Source organism: Danio rerio, chromosome 25 (assembly GCF_052040795.2).
Source record: "Danio rerio strain M-AB ecotype USA chromosome 25, GRCz13ab, whole genome shotgun sequence".
NCBI classification, from domain to species: Eukaryota; Metazoa; Chordata; class Actinopteri; order Cypriniformes; family Danionidae; genus Danio; species Danio rerio.
The window spans coordinates 30,723,659-30,740,662 of NC_141045.1; the positions used below are offsets into that span (position 1 = coordinate 30,723,659).

The 17,004-nt window shown below is 42.8% G+C and overlaps 1 protein-coding gene and 1 long non-coding RNA gene across 8 annotated transcripts in view; one reads left to right on the plus strand and one right to left on the minus strand.

Annotated features, from left to right (window-relative positions):
• The window catches only part of ptprz1a (protein tyrosine phosphatase receptor type Z1a), a 180,527-nt gene that overhangs the window by 87,875 nt on the left and 75,648 nt on the right, over positions 1-17,004 (minus strand). The gene's annotated exons all lie outside the window — the stretch shown is intronic.
• Positions 851-17,004, plus strand: part of LOC147837864 (uncharacterized) — a 28,398-nt gene continuing 12,244 nt past the window's right edge. The window contains exons 1-2 of the long non-coding RNA XR_015526628.1: positions 851-1,884; positions 2,016-3,215. This is a non-coding gene — a long non-coding RNA (uncharacterized LOC147837864). The remainder of the gene's footprint in view (positions 1,885-2,015; positions 3,216-17,004) is intronic.

Genomic DNA, 17,004 nt, shown 5'->3' on the forward strand with positions numbered 1-17,004 from the left:
GCCCAAACTCCGTCCTGGAGGGTCGGTGTCCTGAGAAGTTTAGTTCCAACCCCAATCAGACACACCTGGCTAATCAAGCTCTTATTAGTCTTTCTAGAAGCATCCTTTGTTGAGGCAAGTTGGAGCTAAAATCTGCAGGACATCAGCCCTCCAGGACAGAGTTTGGACACCCTTGACCTATATTGCATGTCTTTGGATTGTGGGGGTAACCAGAGCACCTGGAGGAAACCCACGCGAACACAGGGAGAACGTGCAAACTTTACACAGAAATGCCAACAGGCCCATTCTTGCAGTGAAGTGACAGTGCTAACCACTGAGCCATCATGCGGCCATGGAAAACAATAGCCTACCTTAATGACAATATTGATAACTTCTGAATCTGAATGTAATTTTAGGCAACAAATAAATGAAAAGTTTTGACATCATTATTTGACCATATATCTGATTTATATATGTGAGATTAGCTTACATGTTATAGAACATGGAACGTTCTTAGTAAAGTAACAAAAATGCAACAACAAAAAAAAGCGAAAGAAATGTAGGCCTTATACTGTATGTGCTGTTTTACATTTGTCTCGATTAATATGGAAAATTAATGCATGTTTTTACATAAAGTAATACTGGATTATTAAAAAAGTGTGTCAGCATGTGCATGTAAAACAATCCAATTTGTACCAAAAAAAATAAAAAATTTTAAAGGGCACCTAGGTTACCCCTTTTTTCATATTTAAGATAAGTGTCACCAGAATGTGTTTGCAAAGTTTCAGCTCAAAACACCCATCAGATTATTTATCATAGCTGTCTGAAGTGCCTGTATTATAGCTGCTAAAACCTGGTTGCTGTTGTACTGGGCCTTTAAGGCTAGTCCTCCCGGCCCACTGTTCCCAGGTGCCTGTCAGCAGCATACCTTAATCGCCGCCCTTGGCTGCCTCAGGAAGCAGATCTCACGTAACGTTTGTGAGAAATATGACAGTAAGAACTTTACCAATCAGTATTTGATGCATTCTTTTTGTGTGTGTAGTTGCAACCATACACACACACACACACAAACAGAAAGAGCTGATGAAGTGAATCTGAAGTGAATCACTTTAATTCATTAAACACGTGCACTGTTTTAGAACATTTTAAACTTGTAAAACTCACTCTTGATCACATTTGATGATGATTAATGATCTAAGCAAAATGAACAGACCTTTTATTCCAGGTTGCATCGCGCACGTCCTGTCTTGTTGATATGCGTTACTACGGAGACATGTTAATGCGCGCCTGTCAATCAATATTGGTGGGTTGGGGGACCGCACTCCTACAGTACATTAAGTTGTGGTTGGTCTGAAAACCGCTCCAATTGGTCCACCGTTTTTATGTTGTTAAATTTGAAAAAAAGGGACTGGGTGTTTTTATATCAGCCCAATATGACGATCTATACACTATATCTACACACATGTCTGTCCAAACAGCTTTATAAGCAGATTTTTTACCATAGGTACTCTTTAAAGCAGATTTTTGTTACTCTACTCAGCCTTAGGAAATGCAGCTATTTTACATTTTCTCAGTTTAGTAGCTAGTGATTCAAACGTACATAACTGTATGATTTTTTTCACCAAACCCCACCCCTGAACCCAATCATCACTGGAAGATTTCTCCTCCTAATTTTAAGTATTTTTCAGATTCAACAAAGGGAATTTAACTACATGCTTTTGTTCACTGAAATTAACATGTTACATGATCTGGTGAAAGACAGGACCTGAGGCATTTAACAATTATTCTTGCACAGCACACAGAGATGACAAACAAGTCGATAGAGATTTGAAAAATCAAAACATGTCTTTGTTTGGAGGAATAGACATTTCTTTCCAGTAGAACAACCTGCTTGTTTTTCCCACGGTAACTTTTGACCTCACCAAAACAGTCATAAAACAAAAAGCATGTGAGATAAAAATGTAGTTTCTGCAGATACTTTTAAAAATGATGTATAATTTCAAGCACATTATTTTGCCTTTACATTTTTTAAATAGCTTTAAAAGGATAGTGATTTGACCGGGTTAAAAGATTTTTTATCTTGTGTAATCAATTATTAGTTTCAGTCTCGACGAGTAGACTAGTAAATACTTTAGTTGATTATTACTAGACCTGCACATCCCTAGAAATAAGTTGACAAGTAATGTGTAACATAGTGGTTTAAAGAATAAGTTTTTAAAAATTAAGGTTGTATTACACATTTATTACTATGATATTTGAAAATATCAATCAATGGATCAGTCGATTATATACAGCAGGTAAAATAAGTATTGATCATGCTATGATTTTTCCTGGTAAATATATGTCTAAACGAGCCGTGGATGCAAAATTTACTCAATTTTATGTAAAAATCCAAACAAAGAATACATAAAATAACATAAAATTTGTATGCTATGATATAACAAAAACAAACAATATACTATAATAAAACAAAACAGAACAAATCAGAAACATTAGTTACAGTATGTGCAATAACTGGAATGACACAAGGAAAAGGTACTGAACCAATGTATTTTATACTTTGTATTAAAGGCTTTATTGGTAACAACAACGTCAAGATGCCACTTAAATGGGGAATGAACCATTCATTGCTCAGGTATGATTTTGTTTTATTTGTTTACCCATATCTATTCAGTTCAAATGATGTACATATTCCAAATAAATGGTCACAGAGTTTAAATACTATTCATTTTGTAATGTATGTAATGTGTATTTATATAGCACACCCCAAGTACTTAACAATTATGAGGTGGTCTCTCCACACCCCCACCAGTGTGCAGCATCCAATTGGATGACATGATAATAGCCACAGAACAATGGTGCCAGTGCGCTCACCACACACCAGCTATTGGTGGAGTGGAGAGACAGTGATAGAGCCAATTTGTGGATGGGGATGATTGAGAGGCCATGATCGGTAAGTGCCATTTAAGGGAATTTGGCCAGGACACTGGTGTTACACCCGTACTAGCCAGGGGATTTTCAATGACCATAGAAAGTCAACAACTAGTCTCATCCAAAAGACAACGCTCACTGATTGTATAGTGTCCCCTTCACTCTTACTGGGGCATTAGGACTCACACAGACTGCAAGCTGAGTGCCCCCTGCTGGCCTAACTAACACCATTTCCATCGGCAACCTAGTTCTCCCATGTGGTCTCCCATCCAGGTATCAACCAGGCTCAGCCCTGCTTAGCTTCAGTGGTTAACCTGCTACAGGGTGATATGGCTGTGGCAGAGTTAACATTAATTACTATTGGTACTTTTATTTTGGTACTTTTTGGTGGTCTGATTGTGGTCCATCATTAGCTATTTTCCATCTAAAAATGCAAATTAAGTTTATGCGCAAAACTGGAATATTGCATTGCTTTTGAATATTGAAAAGATGTGCGAATAAAACAGCATTTTTATCCAACGAGTCAAAAAGAACAAAATCGTTACTTCCTGGTAAACTGGTTCCAAATATCAACAGTAAAAACGTTCGAGGTTACTAAAGTAACCCTTCGTTCCCCGAGGAGGGGAACGGAAGCACTATAAGTGGATTTGATTGTAAAATCCACGCATTGGGAGGTTCGGTTCAGAAGCTACTCGTCTGAAAGAGTATTGAACGGGCCAATTAAGAATGAATTGGCAGCGCAAGCCTGCGCAGGTGAGCGGCATAAGCAATCAACTGAGTATATAAGCTCACCTGGCGCCAGCAGACGCTATCCTTTTTAAGCTGAAGAGACTTTCAACAGCTAAGGGACAGTCATTATGGCGACGGAGTATAGTGCTTCCGTTCCCCTCCTCGGGGAACGAAGGGTTACTTTAGTAACCTCGAACGTTCCCCTTCGGGGGGAACTTCAGCACTATAAGTGGATTTGATTGTAAAATCCACGCATTGGGAGCCCATTGAAAGCGCCATAATGACTGCACCTTACCAACACCCCCGATGAGGAGATAGTCAAGCAAGCGTGACGCACCCACATCATGGGGGGCGCGGTCCTCCAACGTGTCCCTGGCCCTAATTTATCCTACTTCAACAGAAGTTTTACGGATTTATATATATTTTTTGGGAAGTCGTGAGCATCTAGATAATTCTAGGAAAATACGACAGTACGTTGGGAAGCGTGCAATCCCGATAGGGAGGACGCTGCGGAGGCCATCCGTTACCCAAGGGGGGATAGATGGCAGAATTTACATATGGACTAGCCCTAAAAAGGGGGAGTACGCATAGCAAAAGAGTGGTTAGCGGGGAGGAAAGACACGGGTCCGCCCAGGGGGGGGGACTTAACCGTGGCTGAATAAGCATATGGGATCGCCTAGTGGGGACCACACATAGCAGGCACCTTTACCCAAAATGCGGGCTGACCAGCGGGCAGACCTACAACGTAGTGGGCCAGCAAGTGACTCCTCCGCTGAGTCAGTGCTGGGGGCCACGGAGGAATCTGCAGGGCTCACCTGACGGGGAACTTTACTGACAGATAAAAAGGCGCACGTATCTCCGTGTTAGGGAAAATGGCGCAGCAAGCGTGTTTCAACACCCTACCGAATTGTTTCCTCAATCACCAAGGGTTACCTAATACCCTTGAGGAAACCGGCTCCACTCGCAGATTGTAAAACCTTGCAAATGTGTTGGGTGTCACCCAGCCCGCAGCTCTACAGATGTCTGTTAGAGGGGCGCCGCGTGCGCGCGTTCGAGAGGATGCGAAGCTCCGAGTGGAGTGCGCACGCGCTCTCGGGGGACGCGGCTCATCTCGGCTCTGATAGTGAAAGAAAGGCATCCACAATCTAGTGGGAACTTATTTCGGTACGGCACTTCCCTGCTGCCGACCGCTATAACAGACGAAGAGCTGCTCAGATGATCTAAACTCTGAGTGCGGTCCGGATAATACGCAAAACGCGAACTGGACAATAAATAAGGGCTGGGTCTGCCTCCTCCGAGGGCAGCACTTGCAGGCTCACTACCTCGTATTAAAACGGAGTGGTAGGAACCTTGGGCACATATCGCGGGCGGGGTCTCAGGACGTAAGAGAAGCCAGCCCAATTACAGGCACGAGTCACTGACCGAAAAATGCCTCCGGGTCCCCGACCCTCTAATCGATATCAACGCGACCAGCAGAGCTGTCTTCAGGGACAGAAATATACTGAGTCGAGGATCGAAGGGATCTGACGCGGCTTGTGTAGCGAGGGCGAGATCCTAAGAGGGCAAGAGAGGGGGCGTTAATTCGCTTAACGCCCCTGAGGAACCGGATGATGAGGTTATGCGTTCCCACGGTGCTGCCAGCCACCGCGTTATGAGAGCGGAGATGGCAGCCACGTAACCTTGAGTGTGGAGGGCGACAGCCTGCTCTCCAACTTCTCTCGGCGTAAAGAAAGCACAACGCTGATCTGGCAAATTACGGGGGTCTTCTCAGCGAGAGACACACCATTCAGTGAATAGACTTCACGTCAGGGCATAGGCGCGCTCGGGGAGGGGACTCTAGCCCGAGTGACGGTATTAGCCACCGCAATCAGAGGTTACCTAAGTCTTCCTCGCGTCTAAAAATCTCCAAAGATCGGCGAGGGTGCCAGGTGGTGCCCTGTCCCTGAGAGAGTAGGTGCTCTCTCGAAGGGACTGCCAGGGGAGGGCTATCGCGAGGGAGAGCTCTGACATCCAGGTCCGGTTGAGCCAGAGGGGCGCAACCAGCAACCTGTTCCTCGTCCTCCCTGACCATGCACAGGAACTGCGCGAGCAGGCTCACTGGGGGAAACGCGTATTGCGCGTGCCCCGAGGCCAGCTGTAAGCCAGTGCATCCGTGCCGAGAGCACTCGGTCAGGGAAAGAACAACTGGCAATGAGCGATCTCGGGGGAAGCAACAGATCGATCTGGGCTTCCCCGAATCGCGCCCATATCAGCTGAACAGACTCGGGGTGGAGTCTCCATTCTCCAGGACGCAAGGCTGCCGTGTGAGCGCATCGGCTGCACGGTTGAGCTTGCCTGAATATGAATGGCGTGCAGCGATTTCAGCCGCGGATGACTCCAGAGGAGCAGACGGCGGGCGAGCTGAGACATGCGGCGAGAGCGCATACCCCCTATACGGCTGATATACGCCACCGCCGCCGTACTGTCCGTCCTGACCAGCACGTGTTGCCGCTCCAGCGCTCGTGAGCCACTGGCGAAACGCACCGAATCTGCAAGCTAGAAAGCATAGCGTCCCAGACTGGCAGATTTCGGGCTGTCACATCTGGGGAAGTGAAAAGTGCCCTTTCATAATGTTTTCATGGCAGTAAAAAGTGCCGTTGGAAATGGGGCCCCGCCCTCCAGCGGGGAAAGAGCAAGTTCCCTCTTCTCCAGATGGCCTGTCCCAGGGGCGCTTCGCGGTCCGTTGCCGGACTTAGCGGCGTTCTGGGCAGGGGGGCTGCTTGCTTCCGAGGTGCCCGACGCGCTCGCTTCGCCTGAGGCGTGTGCGGGGGCGGAGCAGCTCTCGTAGGCGGGCGCCTTCGGCGAGGAGCAGGTATGAATGGCACGGCGGGCGGAGCGGGCTACGGACCGCCGATAAGACATCACCCACCAACTGCTCTCTCACCGCCTTGAATTCCTGGGTGAATTCACAGACAGTGTCGCCGAACCTGGCTGGGGATATGGGGAAGTCAAGAAAGCGGACTTTGTCGACTTTGCGCATATCAGCCAGGGGTGGCGCTCCTGGACCACTAATGTGGACATCGTCCTCCCCAACGCACACGCAGCGGACTCAGTAGTCCGAAGAGCTAAGTCGGCGGCGGTGCGAAGCTCGTAAGCCTGGGTTGGACCCACCCTCGTGCAGCTCGGCCAGCGCCTGCGCTTGGTAGCGCTGGTAGGTGGCTATCGCATGCAAGGCGGAAGCAGCCTGGCCCGCAGCTATGTAAGCTCTAGCTCCGAGGGAGGTAGATAACTTACAGGCTTTGGATGGGAGACGAGGCGAACCCGACAAGAAGAGGCGCCGCGCGGATTTACCGCCATCGCGCACTCAACCTGAGGAATCGCCACATACCCCCTGGCTGTTTCACCGTCAAGAGTGGTTAGGGTGGAGGAACACGCAGCACGAGCAGAAAAAAGTGCTTTACAAGACCGCGTGAGCCTACTGTGCACCTCCGGGAAGAAGGGAACGCCCCTCTAGTCGGTCCGGCCGCGGAGCTGGGGGATAAACCATCTCCAACCCACGGCCGAAGCAGCCCGGGAAAGCACGGCTAACATGTCCGTTTCAGGATCCGTAGTGACAGCGCTCACCAGCCCGAAGGGGGCGAGCGGGTCTGGATCATCGGACAATGAAAGCCCACCCTCCGATGCCGCGGTGGACATCTGGTCTCCGGTGTCATCGGGCGTAAGGGCTACCATCTGTTAGACGGATCGCTTCCCCCGCCCGAAGCTTGGATGGAGCGCTTAGAGGAGCGGGAGGTCCGCGGGCCCGTGGGCGACGGATTATCTCTCGCTGAAACCCTCAGATCTGCCCGAGTGCCCGCTGCAAAGCAGGGGACAACTGGGGTGGTTCGCCCTTTTGCAAAGGCTAACCGCGATCTTGCGCAACAGTCATGGCATCGCAATGATGACATGAACTGCCCGCGAGCAGCGCATTAACATGCTGGACCCCCAGACATGTAACACAGTGCCCGCGCCCATCATCCGAGGACAGGAAACCACCGCATCCAGAAACGCACAGTCGGAGCGCCGCCCTGATAAGGACGTGCTGCACGACTGTGTTGCTCTTTCTGTGAAGTTTGCAACTTTATACGCACCGCTCTGGAGGACCGGACCCAAAGAACGCCAGGCAAGGGAGAAACCCAGCTCGACCGTCTGCCACTGCGTGTACACACTCTGGACCGGGAGAATGCTCTCGTTCGCTCAGAATCGCTGGTCACAGCAGGAGGAACCCTCATCGACTCGATCAGAAAGTCTCTGAAGCGAAAAGGATAGCGTCTGCTGGCGCCAGGTGAGCTTATATACTCAGTTGATTGCTTATGCCGCTCACCTGCGCAGGCTTGCGCTGCCAATTCATTCTTAATTGGCCCGTTCAATACTCTTTCAGACGAGTAGCTTCTGAACCGAACCTCCCAATGCGTGGATTTTACAATCAAATCCACTTATAGTGCTGAAGTTCCCCCCGAAGGGGAACTGAATTTATTGGGGTAGGGGAAGCTGCATTTATCTTTTCCTTATTTAATAAATGACCTGCGCCTCAAAAGATAATGCGCAGCGCATGCTCTTGAAAATTATGAAGGTAATTAATAATAAAATAACACTAATACTGAAATGGTTAAGGCATTTTAGAATGACCAAAACAACATTTCCGATGTTTTACAATGAGCTCAGCCTGCTGATTTTGTCCATTCACACACATTTTTATCATTCACCATGCACATACTGGAATTTGTTTGGTAAAAGTGTTTCTATCGTACTTTACGCACATCTTTTCTTATCGAATAAAAAGTTTATCCTACTTGGTTATGCACAAATGTTGTTCATGCGCATTTTCAAAATTGGTGTGCATCATGGCGTTTCCATCAATCAATTTTTTATGCGCATATCCAAAATGTGCATAAAAATAAGTGGATGGAAATGTAGCTAATGTCCATGGCATCCCTGAGGTGGAAACCAGGGGTGGCCACCCGTGTGTAAACAATATGATTTTGCTGTTGATATTATTAATGTAAATGTAATAATGTAAATTCACAATATTTTAACAAATAATTTAATTAATATATTGCAGAAACTAAAATTATTGTGGACTGATTGGCGCTCCCGATATAGCTGATTCACTTCCTCTCCCGGATCGTTATTGAGAGCATGCGCACACATTCAACTACAGGACAGCAATAACAATATTTCATAGAACAAAAACAGATTTTTATTTGGTTTGCACATGTACTTGCTGAATTATTTTTAAGAAATAAATTGCAATTTTTAAGAGTAATTCATTAAACTAATTAAAACCAGGTTATTTCATTTAATAGAAACAAAATCTGCATACAAATATAACATTACACTGAATTCGTAATTATTGTTTTATGTGTCACCCCAATATTTTGTGTGGTCTCATCTGGCCACCCCTAAGAACATTTTCTGGGGGCGCCACTGTGGAAATACTCAATTTTTGTTTTAATTCACAGGCAAAAAAATAAAAAATAGAAAATTATGTGAATAAAAGCATTTATTAGAACTAAAGCTGTATTGTTTTCTGATTTTCATTGCCCAGCATAAGCTCATTAAACAACAACAACAAAACTTAAAAACATTTTAGGAAAAACATCACATTTTCTTCAAATAACATATTTAAAATGCTCTATAACAGTAAATAGATATCCACACTTAGTTATCCAGATGTCTACAACTCTGCTTGGCATTAAAAAAATAGACTCTGCTTGTTAAGTTATAGGAATTGATTAATCCTGTTTCAGTATCGCTTGAGCTCATGAGCGATATAAAAAAGGGGTCAATGAAGAGGAGGGGTCATGGTATTCTGGGTAATGCTTGTTGAACAATGTCCTATCTGCATGACAGACCGCCTGCCTGCAGCCTGCTATAATGCCCCTTTGTTGTGCCAACCTCCAATGACACCCAGATCTGCTTTGTTGTGACGGGTCAAAGACGAGGGGTTTGAGACGACGGTTAAACTCATCATTTGTTTTCCCAGCTCAATAGATGATTTTTCCTAGACTAAACACCTTTGCTCTGATACTCCGAGCCCCCGTCCGAAGGTTCAGCAGGCTTTCTAAAATATTCTCTAAAGTAATGATCAGAAAAGCATAGAGATCAGACGCTGAATCTCAAAAGTGCACTACAGTGAGGAGAAAATCAAATCTGGCCTACTTTCAATAACAAAAGTGAAGCAGGGGAATTCTCCATTGTGCCAGAAATGGAAAAGAGCTGGCAATGAAAAGACGAGAGATACAGAATATTGTTTGATTTGATTCTGCCTTCTCGAATATCAAGGAGCCATATAATAAAAAAACTAGATTTTTCTTGCTCTTTTGAAATATTTTAAATTCATATGTTGCAAGGAAATGCTCTTTATGTTACAAAACTCTCTCCTTAAAAGCATTTACCCAAACTAAGCAAATAAAATGCTACTTGCTGGCTGTTGACAAATGGTCATGCTATACTGACATGAAATACAATGCATTGCTAGGAGTCTACAATGATATGGAGCTTAGCTTTACAATAAGAAAGCCAGAATGCCACATCTACACCCTAGCCATTGGCAGAGAAGCCATAGAAATGCCTAATTTCAAGTCCTATGTCATAGACATCTACATGTTGCCATTTTAACATTTTGTTAATGATCAAATGGTGTAAATACAGCACATATGCTTAGTGCAAGAAATTGCTGGAAAGCAGATTTGAATTTTGCAGCTGATTAAGTTACGCACCAAGGACCCTATCATACACCTGGCACAATGTGGCGCAAGGCGTGATGCTATTGTTGTTTGCTAATTTCAGGTTGGGGCAAGAGTCGTTTTGACGTTTTGCGCCGTGCATGCTGTTTAAATAGCAAATGCATTTGCACTCATATATGCAGCCATAGGCGTTCTGATCCAAAAAAGAAGGCATGTTGAGGGGCATTACTGGCGCCTTGCTATTTTGAGAAACTTTAATAGACTGTTCTATAGACCAGAACAAAGCCAGTCTAAAGTCCAGCGCAGAGCGCGTTTGTTGTGCGCCTCCGTTACACATTGCTTTAAACAAACAGGATGTACAGCAATACGCAAATATCTTTACATAAAAAAGAATTAAAATATTAAGGATATATATAGGATATAATAAGGATATATATATAGGGTATAAATATAAAGGAATAAAATATTACAAAACATTTTTTTCTAGCCTACATAAATAATAAAAACCATATTTTCATGCCTTCTTCATCTCGGGAGGCTTTTTCAGTTTATTCATAACAATTTGCTTTTGGATAATGTTATCATTATTAGCAGTATTATTTATTATATCCATATTTATATTTGTTTTATTAAAAACAAGCTTAGATTTGTCCACCTGTCAGGCTTTAGACCATATGGGGCACAGCATGTGTATTTGGATCTAACTCCAAAGTGTGTTTTTTGAACACACTTTGTTATTATTGTTAATTTATTCATTTGCTGGAAACTAGAACTGAATTTAGAAATAGTTTTGAAACAAATCTTTGCGCTTAACAAACGAAATTAGTTATTTTTAGGCTAATGGATGTCTGTGCGTACAAGAAGTTTCCCTATCCACGAGAGTGAAAGCGAAAGTAAATAATGAGGAAGCTCATCTCTTCTTCTCGCCCTGCAGATGGTCTGTTAAAACTGTTTTCTCGCTAGTGAAGCGTTCAGTTTTTCCACTAACAAAGTTTGTCATGTAAATAGCAAATGCGCTATGGTGTAACGCAACTGACTCTTAAAGGCAATGGGAGATGAGACTCTGATTGGTATTCTCAAAACACACCTATAATTTATCAAGTAAATAGGCTCAACCCTTTTAGATCATGCGCCACAGCGCAAAGCGGATTTTTTTGTTCTTATACTAGCAAAAGTGGATTCTGACATGCCCCTAATGCCCTCTGCTCACTTGCCCTCTGCTCAACACAGGCAGACTGTGACGCATCAGAACAGCATCAAGTCTCGTCACTCAAAAATGATCCTCAGGAAAACAGCCAGGAAAACATATTTCAGCAGCCAGAATCTCCAGACCCACAGCCTCTGTCACCGGACACGTTCTCATTGTCACCTTAATCACCTCTCTTGAGTTTTTCAAAAAAGATGGAGGAACTGGTGTATGCTGGAACTAAACTTTCACACTCCATTGCCGCAAGCCCCCAGTTACCAACCAAAAAGCAGCCTGCTCCACAACCACCTATGAGCCCACCTGGAAAAGCCCTGAGAGTTTTGCCACACCGCCAGGGCCCAAACAACAACACCCCATCTTCAGCTGGTAAACACAACAGCTCTCATTGATGTGTGTCGGGGGCCTGCTTAGATAACAGTGTCTTTATCAAATGTTTTCAGTACAAGCAGGAACCCAGTGTGTCTGTAGCTTTCTCTAAGCAGATATGTGTTGTGTTAAGTGACAGAAAACCAAAGACATCTTTTGGCCGTAGAGATATCTGAGACTTCTGTAGAAAAAATGGCTAAAACTGCTAAGTTAGCACTTTTAAACATCAGATGACTTGATTTTATGCTTTTAAATGAAACTCGGCTAGATGACAGTTGTAGCGGAGCAGTTCTGCATGAAACAGCTCCTTTAAACTTTGATTTTTTGAGTGTTTGCAGAGTTAATAGGAGAGGTTGAGGCATCGCAGCCCTGTTTAAAAAAGTGTCTATGAGTGTAAACAAGTGTCATTTGGTGACTAATTGTCGTTTGAATATCTGAGTATAGCACTTAAAGGTGCTCCACGCATCTTACTGATCATTACCTACAGACCTCCAAAATATTCTCCAGCTTTTATTGATGATTTTACAGAGCTATTATCAATAGTAACCTCTGAATTTGATTATTTTACTATTGCTGGGGATTTTAATATTCACACTGATTATCCAGAAATCAATGCTGTAAAAGTTTTTAACACTTTTGATCTGACTTAGCATGTTCAAGGCACACTCTTGATCTACTTGATAGCCGGCAGCTAGCTCTCTGCAACTCTCACATGGTCGCCCACTGAAGCTAAGCAGGGCTGCGCCCGGTCAGTACCTGGATGGGAGACCACTTGGGAAAGCTAGGTTGCTGCCGGAAGTGGTGTTAGTGAGGCCAGCAGGGGGCGCCTAACCTGCGGTCTGTGTGGGTCCTAATGCCCCAGTATAGTGACGGGGACTCTATACTGCTCAGTGAGCGCCGTCTTTCGGATGAGACGTTAAACCGAGGTCCCGACTCTCTGTGGTCGTTAAAAATCCCAGGATGTCCTTCGAAAAAGAGTAGGGGTTTAACCCCGGCATCCTGGCCAAATCTGCCCACTGGCCTCTGTCCATCATGGCCTCCTAACCCTCCCCATATCATGATAGGCATATCATCACTCTGTCTCCTCTCCACCAATCAGCTGGTGTGTGGTGTGCGGTCTGGCGCAAAATGGCTGCCGTCGCGTCATCCAGGTGGATGCTGCACACTGGTGGTGGATGAGGAGATTCCCCCCCCCCCATTGTGTAAAGCGCTTTGAGTGCCCAGAAAAGTGCTATATAAATGTAACGAATTATTATTATTATTATTATTATTATTATTATTATTATTATTATTATTATTATTACTCATATCTAAAGGTTTACACATTTCATCGACTGTTGTTAAAGATGTTGCACTATCTGATCATTTCTGTGTTTTCTTTAATATATTGATCACACCTGCTATTAAAGACAGATCTGTCTGTCAGAAAGAGATGCATTAATGAGAACACCAGTGAGCAGTTTATGAAGGCCATATCGCTAGCACTAAATATATCTGCAGACTTAGTTGATTCTCTCCTTGATTTGTTCAACTCTAAAATTAAAATTATCATAAATGACGTCGCTCCTGTTAAAGTCAATAAGATGACTGGCAGGCAAAAGGGATCTTGGACAAGGTCACCAAGAGTACAAATGAAGAAAAGACAATGCAGGAAAGCTGAGCGAATGTAGAGAAAGACGAAACTAGTAGTCCATTATAATATCTATAAAAACAGTCTTCATGCTTTTAATTTGGAACTAAACTCTGCTAGACAGACTTTCTTTTCAAGCCTTATAAACAGAAACTTAAATAATTCTTGCACACTATTTGCAACGATAGAGAGACTCACAAATCCCCCCAGTCGGATTCTAAGTGAACTACTTTCTGAAAGCAAATGTAATGAGTTTGCTCATTTCTTTACTGATATGATCAATAATATCAGAAAGGCAATCAGCTCATCCAATCAGCCAAGTTGTGTCGAAGTCAAACTAGCTCAACCACAACTTAAGAAATCAGATATTATGTCTGATTTCATGGCAATTAATGGTAAAATCTTAGAAGAGATTGTGCAAATTATGAAAACATCAACCTGCAGTCTTGACACGCTCCCCACATCATTCTTCAAAACGGTGTTTAACTGTTTAGAAAAGTATCTTCTAAAAGTGGTAAATGCTTCACTTCTCTAAGGGATTTTTCCAAACTCACTTAAAACTGCAGTTGTTAAACCTCTCTTGAAGAAGAGCAACCTGGATAACACCCTATTAAACATTTACAGACCAATCTCAAATCTCCCTTTCATTGGCAAAATCATTGAAAAAGTTGTTTTCAACCAGGTTAACAAGTTCTTAAGCTTCAAGGGGTGTTTAGACAACTTTCAGTCTGGTTTTAGAGCACATCACAGTACAGAGAGCGCCCTTATAAAGATAATCAATGATATCCGTCTAAATACAAGGCAAACTAACAGTGCTGGTACTGCTCGATCTCAGTGCTGCATTTGACACTGTCAATCACAGCATACTTCTGGATAGGCTGGAAAACTGGGTTGGGCTGTCTGGGATGGTCCTCAAATGGTTTAGATCTTACCTTGAAGAGAGAGGTTACCATGTCAGTATAGGTGACCACGGGTCGAGATAGACACCAATGACATGTGAAGTCCCACAAGGCTCGATTCTGGCACCTCTCCTTTTCAAGCTTTACATGCTCCCTCCCATGCCAAATAATGAGAAAGAACCAAATCTACTACCACAGCTATGCTGATGACACTCAGATCTACCTAGCCTTACTGCCTAATGACTACAGCCCCATTGACACCCTCTGCCAATGCATTGATGAAATTAACAGTTGGATGTGCCAAAACTTTCTTCAGTTAAACAAAGAGAAAACTGAAGTCACTGCATTTGGGAACAGAGATGAGGTTCTCAAGGTGAATGTGTACCTTGGCACTAAAGGTCAAACAACAAAAAATAAGGTCAAGAATATTGGTGTGACTCTGGAGTCAGATCTGAGTTTCAATAGTCATGTCAAAGCAGTTAGTAAATCAGCATACTATCATCTCAAAAACATTGCAAGAATCAGATGCTTTGTTTCCAGTGAAGACTTAGAGTAACTTGTTCATGCTTTTATCAGCAGCAGGGTGGATTACTGTAACGGCCTCCTCACTGGTCTTCTTAAAAAGACAGTCAGACAGTTACAGCTCATCTGGAACACTGCAGCCAGGATTCTGACCAGAACCAGAAAATCAGAGCACATCACACCTGTCCTCAGGTCTTTACACTGGCTCCCAGTTACATTCAGAAAAGACTTTAAAGTATTACTACTTGTCTATAAATCACTAAATGGCCTAGGACCTCAATACATTACAGATATGCTCACTAAACAGAAACCTAACAGATCACTCAGATCTTTAGGATCATATAAACTAGAAATTTCAAGAGTTCAGTCAAAGCAGAGGGAATCAGCTTTCAGCCACTATGCCCCTCGCTGCTGGAATCAGCTTCCAGGAATGATCAGATGTGCTTCAACATTAGGCATGTTTAAATCAAGACTGAAAACACATCTGTTTAACTGTGCCTTTACTGATTGAGCACTGTGCTACATCCGACAGATAGCATTATTATGTTTTTCTCTTCTTTTATATTACATTTTACCTGTTTTTATGTTTTTTTTAAATAATTTTTATTATTTGTTTTTATTTTTCTTATACCTTTTTCTTTTATTATTTTTTATGTAAAGCACTTTGAATTGCTACTGTGTATGAAATGTGCTATATAAATAAACTTGCCCTGCCTAAGGCGTTTGCGCCCTGCGCTTTGCACTTTGCGCATGGATTGTCAAAATAGAGCCCTAAATGTTCTAATCACACTGGTGTGATTGTATACATCAAAGGGTTAAAATACTTGCTCTTTGAAACTCTCACAACAGCTTTGTTGTACAAAACGCATAAATGGATTTCAATTTATTGCATAGTTAAATTAATACAGCACACAGGGGATGTACAAAATTATGTAAACTAGACACTAATCAGTAACTATGGTAGCCTACTATTGTTTTTTCATACATATAAAGTACTCGAACAGGCCTATTTTTAAAATAGCGTAATTTTATTCTTTTCACACATACATTTTACATTCACCCTCACCCCCTGCTCTAATCACACTGGTGTGATCATATATATCAAAGAGTTCAAATATTTGCACTTTGAAACTTCCACATCGGCTCTGTTGTACAAAAGCATAAATAGTTGTATTTTTTTAAAATGTTGCCATGTAAATGCCCCTAAAGACATTATTAAATCTATAAAGCCAAATCCATACTTAGCTTTTGACGCTTAAGTTATAGTCCATGCACAATTTTCAATTTAATTATTTTTGAATAATACATTTTAGTATGATTTGCTCATGCCCCACTGAGGAGTAGGGGACATGCCTCCTTTTAAATATAATACATTTTCATAATACTGAATTTAAATGAATTTGTACAAATTAGCCACTTTTCTGACAATAAAATAGTTACACTGTAAAAAATGTGGGGTTCCACACAATTAATTCATGTTGGGATATCATGAAGGAATAAAGTTAACTTAATTCCTTCAGCTTTTTATGAGTTTTTACAAATTAAAGTGGATTGAACACAAAGCGATTAAGTTGTCCCCCCAAAAAAAACTCAAGATTTGTGTTGTTTCAGCTCATTTTAAATAAAGTGGTTAGTGTAAATTTCCTTGTAAGATTGAGCTGACTAAACCCTAAAAATTAATAATTTGTCTTTCATGACTAGACTTTTAAACAGCACATTTTGAAAAACCCATAAGCTGACATATATTTGTTCCAGTAAATTCTGGCAAATATAAAACTAATCTTTCATCTCTCAGAAGGTTTGAACAACACCACAATGTATTTTACATGATTCCATTAACACACCCTTTAAACTCTGATATGCACTGTCTGGGCGAGATCAGACAGAGCCTTTAATTCAGGCCATATTAATGCTGAAAGCCTGGTTAGGAGATACGGATGAGTTTAATCTGTCCTGCTAAGCCCTGCATGCTTAGACAAAGATGATCCCTAAACCTGAGCTGGCACGAGCGAAGGATGCCATTGGTGCTTCAGT